This window comes from Osmia lignaria, unplaced genomic scaffold, assembly GCF_051020975.1.
Source record: "Osmia lignaria lignaria isolate PbOS001 unplaced genomic scaffold, iyOsmLign1 scaffold0007, whole genome shotgun sequence".
In the NCBI taxonomy this organism is placed as follows: Eukaryota; Metazoa; Arthropoda; class Insecta; order Hymenoptera; family Megachilidae; genus Osmia; species Osmia lignaria.
This window is the reverse complement of record NW_027478164.1, coordinates 10041084-10056757: the sequence shown is the minus strand read 5'-3', so window position 1 is coordinate 10056757 and position 15674 is coordinate 10041084.

Sequence of the window (15674 nt, the reverse complement as noted above, 5' to 3'; positions counted from 1 at the left end):
GCATCTGGTCAAAAAATATCATAGAACATAAAAAGTAGGAATCCTAATTTTCTACAAAAAAGGTCTCTTAACATTTTGCCGTAGCTCGCTTCGTTTCCGAGATATTTGCAGATTTATCTCAAGGGAAGGGGCCTGACGGACATATTTCCAGATATTTCTTCTTCTTGTTGTTCTTCTTCTGCACAGCTAAGCTGGAAGTGGCATTTGCAGCTCGCAATAGTGCAGAGTTATCTCAAAGAAAGGGGCCACGGTGTTTCTGTATCTCTATTATGTTGGTGCGGCTTCGGAACTTTTAAATATCTCGATATATCTCGAAAACTACGCTTCTGATCAAAAAATATCACAGAACGTAAATTGTAGGAAACATAATTCTCTACAAAAAAGGTCTCTTAAGATTTTGCCATAGCTCGCTTCGTTTCCGAGATATTTGCAGATTTATCTCAAGGGAAGGGGCCTGACGGACATATTTCGAGATATTTCTTCTTCTTGTTGTTCTTCTTCTGCACAGCTAAGCTGGAAGTGGCATTTGCAGCTCGCAATAGTGCAGAGTTATCTCAAAGAAAGGGGCCACGGTGTTTCTGTATCTCTATTATGTTGGTGCGGCTTCGGAACTTTTAAATATCTTGATATATCTCGAGAACTACGCATCTGATCAAAAAATATCGTAGAACATAAAAAGTAGGAAACTTAATTCTCTACAAATAAGGTCTCTTAACATTTTGCCATAGCTCGCTTGGTTTCCGAGATATTTGCAGATTTATCTCAAGGGAAGGGGCCTGAGGGACATATTTCGAGATATTTCTTCTTCTTGTTGTTCTTCTTCTGCACAGCTAAGCTGGAAGTGGCATTTGCAGCTCGCAATAGTGCAGAGTTACCTCAAAGAAAGGGGCCACGGTGTTTCTGTATCTCTATTATGTTGGTGCCGCTTCGGAACTTTTAAATATCTGGATATATCTCGAGAACTACGCATCTGATCAAAAAATATCATACAACATAAAAAGTAGGAAACTTAATTCTCTACAAAAAAGGTCTCTTAACATTTTGCCATAGCTCGCTTCGTTTCCGAGATATTTGCAGATTTATCTCAAGGGAAGGGGCCTGACGGACATATTTCGAGATATTTCTTCTTCTTGTTGTTCTTCTTCTGCACAGCTAAGCTGGAAGTGGCATTTGCAGCGCGCAATAGTGCAGAGTTATCTCAAAGAAAGGGGCCACGGTGTTTCTGTATCTCTATTATGTTAGTGCGGCTTCGGAACTTCTAAATATCTTGATATATCTCGAGAACTACGCCTCTGATCGAAAAATATCATAGAACATAAAAAGTAGGAAACTTAATTCTCTACAAAAAAGGTCTCTTAACATTTTGCCATAGCTCGCTTCGTTTCCGAGATATTTGCAGATTTATCTCAAGGGAAGGGTCCTGACGGACATATTTCGAGATATTTCTTCTTCTTGTTGTTCTTCTTCTGCACAGCTAAACTGGAAGTGGCATTTCCAGCCCGCAATCGTGCAGAGTTATCTCAAAGAGAGGGGCCACGGTGTTTCTGTATCTCTATTATGTTGGTGCGGCTTCGGAACTTTTAAATATCTTGATATATCTCGAGAACTACGCCTCTGATCGAAAAATATCATAGAACATAAAAAGTACGAAACTTAATTCTCTACAAAAAAGGTCTCTTAACATTTTGCCATAGCTTGCTTCGTTTCCGAGATATTTACAGATTTATCTCAAGGGAAGGGGCCTGACGGACATATTTCGAGATATTTCTTGTTCTTGTTGTTCTTCTTCTGCACAGCTAAGCTGGAAGTGGCATTTGCAGCTCGCAATAGTGCAGAGTTATCGCAAAGAAAGTGGCCACGGTGTTTCTGTATCTCTATTATGTTGGTGCGGCTTCGGAACTTTTAAATATCTTGATATATCTCGAGAACTACGCATCTGATCAAAAAATATCATAGAACATAAAAGGTAGGAAACCTAATTTTCTACAAAAAAGGTCTCTTAACATTTAGCCGTAGCTCGCTTAGTTTCCGAGATATTTGCAGATTTATCTCAAGGGAAGGGGCCTGACGGACATATTTCGAAATATTTCTTATTCTTGTTGTTCTTCTTCTGCACAGCTAAACTGGAAGTGGCATTTCCAGCTCGCAATCGTGCAGAGTTATCTCAAAGAGAGGGGCCACGGTGTTTCTGTATCTCTATTATGTTGGTGCGGCTTCGGAACTTTTAAATATCTTGATATATCTCGAGAACTACGCCTCTGATCGAAAAATATCATAGAACATAAAAAGTAGGAAACTTAATTCTCTACAAAAAAGGTCTCTTAACATTTTGCCATAGCTTGCTTCGTTTCCGAGATATTTACAGATTTATCTCAAGGGAAGGGGCCTGACGGACATATTTCGAGATATTTCTTGTTCTTGTTGTTCTTCTTCTGCACAGCTAAGCTGGAAGTGGCATTTGCAGCTCGCAATAGTGCAGAGTTATCGCAAAGAAAGGGGCCACGGTGTTTCTGTATCTCTATTATGTTGGTGCGGCTTCGGAACTTTTAAATATCTTGATATATCTCGAGAACTACGCATCTGATCAAAAAATATCATAGAACATAAAAGGTAGGAAACCTAATTTTCTACAAAAAAGGTCTCTTAACATTTAGCCGTAGCTCGCTTAGTTTCCGAGATATTTGCAGATTTATCTCAAGGGAAGGGGCCTGACGGACATATTTCGAAATATTTCTTATTCTTGTTGTTCTTCTTCTGCACAGCTAAGCTGGAAGTGGCATTTGCAGCTCGCAATAGTGCAGAGTTATCTCAAAGAAAGGGGCCACGGTGTTTCTGTACCTCTATTATGTTGGTGCAGCTTCGGAGCTTTTAAATATCTTGATATATCTCGAGAACTACGCATCTGATCAAAAAATATCATAGAACATAAAAAGTAGGAAACTTAATTCTCTACAAAAAAGGTCTCTTAACATTTTGCCATAGCTCGCTTCGTTTCCGAGGTATTTGCAGATTTATCTCAAGGGAAGGGGCCTGACGGACATATTTCGAGATATTTCTTCTTCTTGTTGTTCTTCTTCTGCACAGCTAAGCTGGAAGTGGCATTTGCAGCGCGCAATAGTGCAGAGTTATCTCAAAGAAAGGGGCCACGGTGTTTCTGTATCTCTATTATGTTGGTGCGGCTTCGGAACTTTTAAATATCTCGATATATCTCGAAAACTACGCTTCTGATCAAAAAATATCAGAGAACGTAAATTGTAGGAAACATAATTCTCTACAAAAAAGGTCTCTTAAGATTTTGCCATAGCTCGCTTCGTTTCCGAGATATTTGCAGATTTATCTCAAGGGAAGGGGCCTGAGGGACATATTTCGAGATATTTCTTCTTCTTGTTGTTCTTCTTCTGCACAGCTAAGCTGGAAGTGGCATTTGCAGCTCGCAGTAGTGCAGAGTTATCTCAAAGAAAGGGGCCACGGTGTTTCTGTATCTCTATTATGTTGGTGCGGCTTCGGAACTTTTAAATATCTTGCTATATCTCGAGAACTACGCATCTGATCAAAAAATATCATAGAACATAAAAAGTAGGAAACTTAATTCTCTACAAAAAAGGTCTCTTAACATTTTGCCATAGCTCGCTTCGTTTCCGAGATATTTGCACATTTATCTCAAGGGAAGGTGCCTGACGGACATATTTCGAGATATTTCTTCTTCTTGTTGTTCTTCTCCTTCACAGCTAAGCTGGAAGTGGCATTTGCAGCTCGCAATAGTGCAGAGTTATCTCAAAGAAAGGGGCCACGGTGTTTCTGTATCTCTATTATGTTGGTGCGGCTTCGGAACTTTTAAATATCTTGATATATCTCGAGAACTACGCATCTGTTCAAAAAATATCATAGAACATAAAAAGTAGGAATCCTAATTTTCTACAAAAAAGGTCTCTTAACATTTTGCGGTAGCTCGCTTCGTTTCCGAGATATTTGCAGATTTATCTCAAGGGAAGGGGCCTGACGGACATATTTCGAGATATTTCTTCTTTTTGTTGTTCTTCTTCTGCACAGCTAAGCTGGAAGTGGCATTTGCAGCTCGCAATAGTGCAGAGTTATCTCAAAGAAAGGGGCCACGGTGTTTCTGTATCTCTATTATGTTGGTGCGGCTTCGGAACTTTTAAATATCTTGATATATCTCGAGAACTACGCATCTGATCAAAAAATATCATAGAACATAAAAAGTAGGAAACCTAATTTTCTACAAAAAAGGTCGCTTAACATTTTGCCGTAGCTCGCTTCGTTTCCGAGATATTTGCAGATTTATCTCAAGGGAAGGGGCCTGACGGACATATTTCGAAATATTTCTTATTCTTGTTGTTCTTCTTCTGCACAGCTAAGCTGGAAGTGGCATTTGCAGCTCGCGATAGTGCAGAGTTATCTCAAAGAAAGGGGCCACGGTGTTTCTGTACCTCTATTATGTTGGTGCAGCTTCGGAGCTTTTAAATATCTTGATATATCTCGAGAACTACGCATCTGATCAAAAAATATCATAGAACATAAAAAGTAGGGAACTTAATTCTCTACAAAAAAGGTCTCTTAACGTTTTGCAATAGCTCGCTTCGTTTCCGAGATATTTGCAGATTTATCTCAAGGGAAGGGTCCTGACGGACATATTTCGAGATATTTCTTCTTCTTGTTGTTCTTCTTCTGCACAGCTAAACTTGGAGTGGCATTTCCAGCTCGCAATCGTGCAGAGTTATCTCAAAGAGAGGGGCCACGGTGTTTCTGTATCTCTATTATGTTGGTGCGGCTTCGGAACTTTTAAATATCTTGATATATCTCGAGAACTACGCCTCTGATCGAAAAATATCATAGAACATAAAAAGTAGGAAACTTAATTCTCTACAAAAAAGGTCTCTTAACATTTTGCCATAGCTCGCTTCGTTTCCGAGATATTTGCAGATTTATCTCAAGGAAAGGGTCCTGACGGACATATTTCGAGATATTTCTTCTTCTTGTTGTTCTTCTTCTGCACAGCTAAACTGGAAGTGGCATTTCCAGCTCGCAATCGTGCAGAGTTGTCGCAAAGAAAGGGGCCACGGTGTTTCTGTATCTCTATTATGTTGGTGCGGCTTCGGAACTTTTAAATATCTTGATATATCTCGAGAACTACGCATCTGATCAAAAAATATCATAGAACATAAAAGGTAGGAAACCTAATTTTCTACAAAAAAGGTCTCTTAACATTTAGCCGTAGCTCGCTTAGTTTCCGAGATATTTGCAGATTTATCTCAAGGGAAGGGGCCTGACGGACATATTTCGAAATATTTCTTATTCTTGTTGTTCTTCTTCTGCACAGCTAAACTGGAAGTGGCATTTCCAGCTCGCAATCGTGCAGAGTTATCTCAAAGAGAGGGGCCACGGTGTTTCTGTATCTCTATTATGTTGGTGCGGCTTCGGAACTTTTAAATATCTTGATATATCTCGAGAACTACGCCTCTGATCGAAAAATATCATAGAACATAAAAAGTAGGAAACTTAATTCTCTACAAAAAAGGTCTCTTAACATTTTGCCATAGCTTGCTTCGTTTCCGAGATATTTACAGATTTATCTCAAGGGAAGGGGCCTGACGGACATATTTCGAGATATTTCTTGTTCTTGTTGTTCTTCTTCTGCACAGCTAAGCTGGAAGTGGCATTTGCAGCTCGCAATAGTGCAGAGTTATCGCAAAGAAAGGGGCCACGGTGTTTCTGTATCTCTATTATGTTGGTGCGGCTTCGGAACTTTTAAATATCTTGATATATCTCGAGAACTACGCATCTGATCAAAAAATATCATAGAACATAAAAGGTAGGAAACCTAATTTTCTACAAAAAAGGTCTCTTAACATTTAGCCGTAGCTCGCTTAGTTTCCGAGATATTTGCAGATTTATCTCAAGGGAAGGGGCCTGACGGACATATTTCGAAATATTTCTTATTCTTGTTGTTCTTCTTCTGCACAGCTAAGCTGGAAGTGGCATTTGCAGCTCGCAATAGTGCAGAGTTATCTCAAAGAAAGGGGCCACGGTGTTTCTGTACCTCTATTATGTTGGTGCAGCTTCGGAGCTTTTAAATATCTTGATATATCTCGAGAACTACGCATCTGATCAAAAAATATCATAGAACATAAAAAGTAGGAAACTTAATTCTCTACAAAAAAGGTCTCTTAACATTTTGCCATAGCTCGCTTCGTTTCCGAGATATTTGCAGATTTATCCCAAGGGAAGGGGCCTGACGGACATATTTCGAGATATTTCTTCTTCTTGTTGTTCTTCTTCTGCACAGCTAAGCTGGAAGTGGCATTTGCAGCTCGCAGTAGTGCAGAGTTATCTCAAAGAAAGGGGCCACGGTGTTTCTGTATCTCTATTATGTTGGTGCGGCTTCGGAACTTTTAAATATCTTGATATATCTCGAGAACTACGCATCTGATCAAAAAATATCGTAGAACATAAAAAGTAGGAAACTTAATTCTCTACAAATAAGGTCTCTTAACATTTTGCCATAGCTCGCTTGGTTTCCGAGATAGTTGCAGATTTATCTCAAGGGAAGGGGCCTGACGGACATATTCCGAGATATTTCTTCTTCTTGTTGTTCCTCTTCTGCACAGCTAAGCTGGAAGTGGCATTTGCAGGTCGCAATAGTGCAGAGTTATCTCAAAGAAAGGGGCCACGGTGTTTCTGTATCTCTATTATGTTGGTGCGGCTTCGGAACTTTTAAATATCTCGATATATCTCGAAAACTACGCTTCTGATCAAAAAATATCAGAGAACGGAAATTGTAGGAAACATAATTCTCTACAAAAAAGGTCTCTTAACATTTTGCCATAGCTCGCTTCGTTTCCGAGATATTTGCAGATTTATCTCAAGGGAAGGGGCCTGACGGACATATTTCGAGATATTTCTTCTTCTTGTTGTTCTTCTTCTGCACAGCTAAGCTGGAAGTGGCATTTGCAGCTCGCAATAGTGCAGAGTTATCTCAAAGAAAGGGGCCACGGTGTTTCTGTATCTCTATTATGTTGGTGCGGCTTCGGAACTTTTAAATATCTCGATATATCTCGAAAACCACGCTTCTGATCAAAAAATATCAGAGAACGTAAATTGTAGGAAACATAATTCTCTACAAAAAAGGTCTCTTAACGTTTTGCCATAGCTCGCTTCGTTTCCGAGATATTTGCAGATTTATCTCAAGGGAAGGGGCCTGACGGACATATTTCGAGATATTTCTTCTTCTTGTTGTTCTTCTTCTTCACAGCTAAGCTGGAAGTGGCATTTGCAGCTCGCAATAGTGCAGAGTTATCTGAAAGAAATGGCCACGGTGTTTCTGTATCTCTATTATGTTGGTGCGGCTTCGGAACTTTTAAATATTTTGATATATCTCGAGAACTACGCATCTGATCAAAAAATACCATAGAACATAAAAAGTAGGAAACTTAATTCTCTACAAATAAGGTCTCTCAACATTTTGCCATAGCTCGCTTCGTTTCCGAGATATTTGCAGATTTATCTCAAGGGAAGGGGCCTGACGGACATATTTCGAGATATTTCTTCTTCTTGTTGTTCTTCTTCTGCACAGCTAAGCTGGAAGCGGCATTTGCGGCTCGCACTAGTGCAGAGTTATATCAAAGAAAGGGGCCACGGTGTTTCTGTATCTCTATTATGTTGGTGCGGCTTCGGATCTTTTAAATATCTCGATATATCTCGAAAACTACGCATCTGATCAAAAAATATCATAGAACATAAATTGTAGGAAACATAATTCTCTACAAAAAAGGTCTCTTAAGATTTTGCCATAGCTCGCTTCGTTTCCGAGATATTTGCAGATATATCTCAAGGGAAGGGGCCTGACGGACATATTTCGAGATATTTCTTCTTCTTGTTGTTCTTCTTCTGCACAGCTAAGCTGGAAGTGGCATTTGCAGCCCGCAATAGTGCAGAGTTATCTCAAAGAAAGGGGCCACGGTGTTTCTGTATCTCTATTATGTTGGTGCGGCTTCGGAACTTTTAAATATCTTGATATATCTCGAGAACTACGCATCTGATCAAAAAATATCATAGAACATAAAAGGTAGGAAACCTAATTTTCTACAAAAAAGGTCTCTTAACATTTAGCCGTAGCTCGCTTAGTTTCCGAGATATTTGCAGATTTATCTCAAGGGAAGGGGCCTGACGGACATATTTCGAAATATTTCTTATTCTTGTTGTTCTTCTTCTGCACAGCTAAGCTGGAAGTGGCATTTGCAGCTCGCAATAGTGCAGAGTTATCTCAAAGAAAGGGGCCACGGTGTTTCTGTACCTCTATTATGTTGGTGCAGCTTCGGAGCTTTTAAATATCTTGATATATCTCGAGAACTACGCATCTGATCAAAAAATATCATAGAACATAAAAAGTAGGAAACTTAATTCTCTACAAAAAAGGTCTCTTAACATTTTGCCATAGCTCGCTTCGTTTCCGAGGTATTTGCAGATTTATCTCAAGGGAAGGGGCCTGACGGACATATTTCGAGATATTTCTTCTTCTTGTTGTTCTTCTTCTGCACAGCTAAGCTGGAAGTGGCATTTGCAGCGCGCAATAGTGCAGAGTTATCTCAAAGAAAGGGGCCACGGTGTTTCTGTATCTCTATTATGTTGGTGCGGCTTCGGAACTTTTAAATATCTCGATATATCTCGAAAACTACGCTTCTGATCAAAAAATATCAGAGAACGTAAATTGTAGGAAACATAATTCTCTACAAAAAAGGTCTCTTAAGATTTTGCCATAGCTCGCTTCGTTTCCGAGATATTTGCAGATTTATCTCAAGGGAAGGGGCCTGAGGGACATATTTCGAGATATTTCTTCTTCTTGTTGTTCTTCTTCTGCACAGCTAAGCTGGAAGTGGCATTTGCAGCTCGCAGTAGTGCAGAGTTATCTCAAAGAAAGGGGCCACGGTGTTTCTGTATCTCTATTATGTTGGTGCGGCTTCGGAACTTTTAAATATCTTGCTATATCTCGAGAACTACGCATCTGATCAAAAAATATCATAGAACATAAAAAGTAGGAAACTTAATTCTCTACAAAAAAGGTCTCTTAACATTTTGCCATAGCTCGCTTCGTTTCCGAGATATTTGCAGATATATCTCAAGGGAAGGGGCCTGACGGACATATTTCGAGATATTTCTTCTTCTTGTTGTTCTTCTTCTGCACAGCTAAGCTGGAAGTGGCATTTGCAGCCCGCAATAGTGCAGAGTTATCTCAAAGAAAGGGGCCACGGTGTTTCTGTATCTCTATTATGTTGGTGCGGCTTCGGAACTTTTAAATATCTTGATATATCTCGAGAACTACGCATCTGTTCAAAAAATATCATAGAACATAAAAAGTAGGAATCCTAATTTTCTACAAAAAAGGTCTCTTAACATTTTGCGGTAGCTCGCTTCGTTTCCGAGATATTTGCAGATTTATCTCAAGGGAAGGGGCCTGACGGACATATTTCGAGATATTTCTTCTTTTTGTTGTTCTTCTTCTGCACAGCTAAGCTGGAAGCGGCATTTGCGGCTCGCACTAGTGCAGAGTTATATCAAAGAAAGGGGCCACGGTGTTTCTGTATCTCTATTATGTTGGTGCGGCTTCGGATCTTTTAAATATCTCGATATATCTCGAAAACTACGCATCTGATCAAAAAATATCATAGAACATAAATTGTAGGAAACATAATTCTCTACAAAAAAGGTCTCTTAACGTTTTGCCATAGCTCGCTTCGTTTCCGAGATATTTGCAGATATATCTCAAGGGAAGGGGCCTGACGGACATATTTCGAGATATTTCTTCTTCTTGTTGTTCTTCTTCTGCACAGCTAAGCTGGAAGTGGCATTTGCAGCTCGCAATAGTGCAGAGTTATCTCAAAGAAAGGGGCCACGGTGTTTCTGTATCTCTATTATGTTGGTGCGGCTTCGGAACTTTTAAATATCTTGATATATCTCGAGAACTACGCATCCGATCAAAAAATATCATAGAACATAGAAAGTAGGAAACTTAATTCTCTACAAAAAAGGTCTCTTAACATTTTGCCATAGCTCGCTTCGTTTCCGAGATATTTGCAGATTTATCTCGAGGGAAGGGGCCTGACGGACATATTTCGAGATATTTCTTCTTCTTGTTGTTCTTCTTCTGCACAGCTAAGCTGGAAGCGGTATTTGCGGCTCGCACTAGTGCAGAGTTATATCAAAGAAAGGGGCCACGGTGTTTCTGTATCTCTATTATGTTGGTGCGGCTTCGGATCTTTTAAATATCTCGATATATCTCGAAAACTACGCATCTGATCAAAAAATATCATAGAACATGAATTGTAGGAAACATAATTCTCTACAAAAAAGGTCTCTTAAGATTTTGCCATAGCTCGCTTCGTTTTCGAGATATTTGCAGATATATCTCAAGGGAAGGGGCCTGACGGACATATTTCGAGATATTTCTTCTTCTTGTTGTTCTTCTTCTGCACAGCTAAGCTGGAAGTGGCATTTGCAGCTCGCAATAGTGCAGAGTTATCTCAAAGAAAGGGGCCACGGTGTTTCTGTATCTCTATTATGTTGGTGCGGCTTCGGAACTTTTAAATATCTTGATATATCTCGAGAACTACGCATCTGTTCAAAAAATATCATAGAACATAAAAAGTAGGAATCCTAATTTTCTACAAAAAAGGTCTCTTAACATTTTGCGGTAGCTCGCTTCGTTTCCGAGATATTTGCAGATTTATCTCGAGGGAAGGGGCCTGACGGACATATTTCGAGATATTTCTTCTTCTTGTTGTTCTTCTTCTGCACAGCTAAGCTGGAAGCGGCATTTGCGGCTCGCACTAGTGCAGAGTTATATCAAAGAAAGGGGCCACGGTGTTTCTGTATCTCTATTATGTTGGTGCGGCTTCGGATCTTTTAAATATCTCGATATATCTCGAAAACTACGCATCTGATCAAAAAATATCATAGAACATAAATTGTAGGAAACATAATTCTCTACAAAAAAGGTCTCTTAACATTTTGCCATAGCTCGCTTCGTTTCAGAGATATTTGCAGATATATCTCAAGGGAAGGGGCCTGACGGACATATTTCGAGATATTTCTTCTTCTTGTTGTTCTTCTTCTGCACAGCTAAGCTGGAAGTGGCATTTGCAGCTCGCAATAGTGCAGAGTTATCTCAAAGAAAGGGGCCACGGTGTTTCTGTATCTCTATTATGTTGGTGCGGCTTCGGAACTTTTAAATATCTTGATATATCTCGAGAACTACGCGTCTGATCAAAAAATATCATAGAACATAAAAAGTGGGAAACTTAATTCTCTACAAAAAGGGTCTCTTAACATTTTGCCATAGCTCGCTTCGTTTCCGAGATATTTGCAGATTTATCTCAAGGGAAGGGGCCTGACGGACATATTTCGAGATATTTCTTCTTCTTGTTGTTCTTCTTCTGCACAGCTAAGCTGGAAGTGGCATTTGCGGCTCGCACTAGTGCACAGTTATCTCAAAGAAAGGGGCCACGGTGTTTCTGTATCTCTATTATGTTGGTGCGGCTTCGGAACTTTTAAATATCTTGATATATCTCTAGAACTACGCATCTGATCAAAAAATATCATACAAGATAAAAAGTAGGAAACTTAATTCTCTACAAAAAAGGTCTCTTAACATCTTCCCATAGCTGGCATCGTTTCCGAGATATTTGCAGATTTATCTCAAGGGAAGGGGCCTGACGGACATATTTCGAGATATTTCTTCTTCTTGTTGTTCTTCTTCTGCACAGCTGAGCTGGAAGTGTCATTTGCGGCTCGCACTAGTGCTGAGTTATCTCAAAGAAAGGCGCCACGGTGTTTCTGTATCTCTATTATGTTGGTGCGGCTTCGGAACCTTTAAATATCTCGATATATCTCGAAAACTACGCTTCTGATCAAAAAATATCATAGAACATAAATTGTAGGAAACATAATTCTCTACAAAAAAGGTCTCTTAACATTTTGCCATAGCTCGCTTCGTTTCCGAGATATTTGCAGATATATCTCAAGGGCAGGGGCCTGACGGACATATTTCGAGATATTTCTTCTTCTTGTTGTTCTTCTTCTGCACAGCTAAGCTGGAAGTGGCATTTACAGCTCACAATAGTGCAGAGTTATCTCAAAGAAAGGGGCCACGGTGTTTCTGTATCTCTATTATGTTGGTGCGGCTTCGGAACTTTTAAATATCTTGATATATCTCGAGAACTACGCATCTGATCAAAAAATATCATAGAACATAAAAAGTAGGAAACCTAATTCTCTACAAAAAAGGTCTCTTAACATTTTGCCATAGCTCGCTTCGTTTCCGAGATATTTGCAGATTTATCTCAAGGGAAGGGGCCTGACGGACATACTTCGAGATATTTCTTCTTCTTGTTGTTCTTCTTCTGCACAGCTAAGCTGGAAGTGGCATTTGCGGCTCGCACTAGTGCAGAGTTATCTCAAAGAAAGGGGCCACGGTGTTTCTGTATCTCTATTATGTTGGTGCGGCTGCGGAACTTTTAAATATCTTAATATATCTCGAGAACTACGCATCTGATCAAAAAATATCATAGAACATAAATTGTAGGAAACATAATTCTCTACAAAAAACGTCTCTTAACATTTTGCCATAGCTCGCTTCGTTTCCGAGATATTTGCAGATTCAGCTCAAAGGAACTGGCCTGACGGACATATTTCGAGATATTTCTTCTTCTTGTTGTTCTTCCTCTGCACAGCTAAGCTGGAAGTGGCATTTGCAGCTCGCAATAGTGCAGAGTTATCTCAAAGAAAGGGGCCACGGTGTTTCTGTATCTCTATTATGTTGGTGGGGCTTCGGAACTTTTAAATATCTTGATATATCTCGAGAACTACGCATCTGATCAAAAAATATCATAGAACATAAAAAGTAGGACACTTAATTCTCTACAAAAAAGGTCGCTTAACATTTTGCCATAGCTCGCTTCGTTTCCGAGATATTTGCATATTTATCTCAAGGGAAGGGGCCTGACGGACATATTTCGAGATATTTCTTCTTCTTGTTGTTCTTCTTCTGCACAGCTAAGCTGGAAGTAGCATTTGCGGCTCGCACTAGTGCAGAGTTATCTCAAAGAAAGGGGCCACGGTGTTTCTGTATCTCTATTATGTTGGTGCGGCTTCGGAACTTTTAAATATCTCGATATATCTCGAAAACTACGCTTCTGATCAAAAAATATCATAGAACATAAATTGTAGGAAACATAATTCTCTACAAAAAAGGTCTCTCAACATTTTGCCATAGCTCGCTTCGTTTCCGAGATATTTGCAGATATATCTCAAGGGCAGGGGCCTGACGGACATATTTCGAGATATTTCTTCTTCTTGTTGTTCTTCTTCTGCACAGCTAAACTGGAAGTGGCATTTCCAGCTCGCAATAGTGCAGAGTTATCTCAAAGAAAGGGGCCACGGTGTTTCTGTATCTCTATTATGTTGGTGCGGCTTCGGAACTTTTAAATATCTTAATATATCTCGAGAACTACGCATCTGATCAAAAAATATCATAGAACATGAAAAGTAGGAAACTTAATTCTCTACAAAAAAGGTCTCTTAACATTTTGCCATAGCTCGCTTCGTTTCCGAGATATTTGCAGATATATCTCAAGGGCAGGGGCCTGACGGACATATTTCGAGATATTTCTTCTTCTTGTTGTTCTTCTTCTGCACAGCTAAACTGGAAGTGGCATTTCCAGCTCGCAATAGTGCAGAGTTATCTCAAAGAAAGGAGCCACGGTGTTTCTGTATCTCTATTATGTTGGTGCGGCTTCGGAACCTTTAAATATCTCGATATATCTCGAAAACTACGCTTCTGATCAAAAAATATCATAGAACATAAATTGTAGGAAACATAATTCTCTACAAAAAAGGTCTCTTAACATTTTGCCATAGATCTCTTCGTTTCCGAGATATTTGCAGATTTATCTCAAGGGAAGGGGCCTGACGGACATATTTCGAGATATTTCTTCTTCTTGTTGTTCTTCTTCTGCACAGCTAAACTGGAAGTGGCATTTCCAGCTCGCAATAGTGCAGAGTCATCTCAAAGAAAGGGGCCACGGTGTTTCTGTATCTCTATTATGTTGGTGCGGCTTCGGAACTTTTAAATATCTCGATATATCTCGAAAACTACGCTTCTGATCAAAAAATATCATAGAACATAAATTGTAGGAAACATAATTCTCGACAAAAAAGGTCTCTTAACATTTTGCCATAGCTCGCTTCGTTTCCGAGATATTTACAGATATATCTCAAGGGAAGGGGCCTGACGGACATATTTCGAGATATTTCTTCTTCTTGTTGTTCTTCTTCTGCACAGCTAAGCTGGAAGTGGCATTTACAGCTCGCACTAGTGCAGAGTTATCTCAAAGAAAGGGGCCACGGTGTTTCTGTATCTCTATTATGTTGGTGCGGCTTCGGAACTTTTAAATATCTTGATATATCTCGAGAACTACGCATCTGATCAAAAAATGTCATAGAACGTAAAAAGTAGGAAACTTAATTCTCTACAAAAAAGTTCTCTCAACATTTTGCCATAGCTCGCTTCGTTTCCGAGATATTTGCAGATTTATCTCAAGGGAAGGGGCCTGACGGACATATTTCGAGATATTTCTTCTTCTTGTTGTTCTTCTTCTGCACAGCTAAGCTGGAAGTGGCATTTGCGGCTCGCACTAGTGCAGAGTTAGCTCAAAGAAAGGGGCCACGGTGTTTCTGTATCTCTATTATGTTGGTGCGGCTTCGGAACTTTTAAATATCTTGATATATCTCGAGAACTACGCATCTGATCAAAAAATATCATAGAACATAAAAAGTAGGAAACCTAATTCTCTACAAAAAAGGTCTCTTAACATTTTGCCATAGCTCGCTTCGTTTCCGAGATATTTGCAGATTTATCTCAAGGGAAGGGGCCTGACGGACATATTTCGAGATATTTCTTCTTCTTGTTGTTCTTCTTCTGCACAGCTAAGCTGGAAGTGTCATTTGCGGCTCGCACTAGTGCTGAGTTATCTCAAAGAAAGGCGCCACGGTGTTTCTGTATCTCTATTATGTTGGTGCGGCTTCGGAACCTTTAAATATCTCGATATATCTCGAAAACTACGCTTCTGATCAAAAAATATCATATAACATAAATTGTAGGAAACATAATTCTCTACAAAAAAGGTCTCTTAACATTTTGCCATAGCTCGCTTCGTTTCCGAGATATTTGCAGATTTATCTCAAGGGAAGGGGCCTGACGGACATATTTCGAGATATTTCTTCTTCTTGTTGTTCTTCTTCTGCACAGCTAAGCTGGAAGTGACATTTGCGGCTCGCACTAGTGCAGAGTTATTTCAAAGAAAGGGGCCACGGTGTTTCTGTACCTCTATTATGTTGGTGCGGCTTCGGAACTTTTAAATATCTCGATATATCTCGAAAACTACGCTTCTGATCAAAAAATATCATAGAAGATCAATTGTAGGGAACTTAATTCTCTACAAAAAAGGTCTCTTAACATTTTGCCATAGCTCGCTTCGTTTCCGAGATATTTGAAGATTTATCTCAAGGGAAGGGGCCTGACGGACATATTTCGAGATATTTCTTCTTCTTGTTGTTCTTCTTCTGCACAGCTAAGCTGGAAGTGACATTTGCGGCTCGCAATA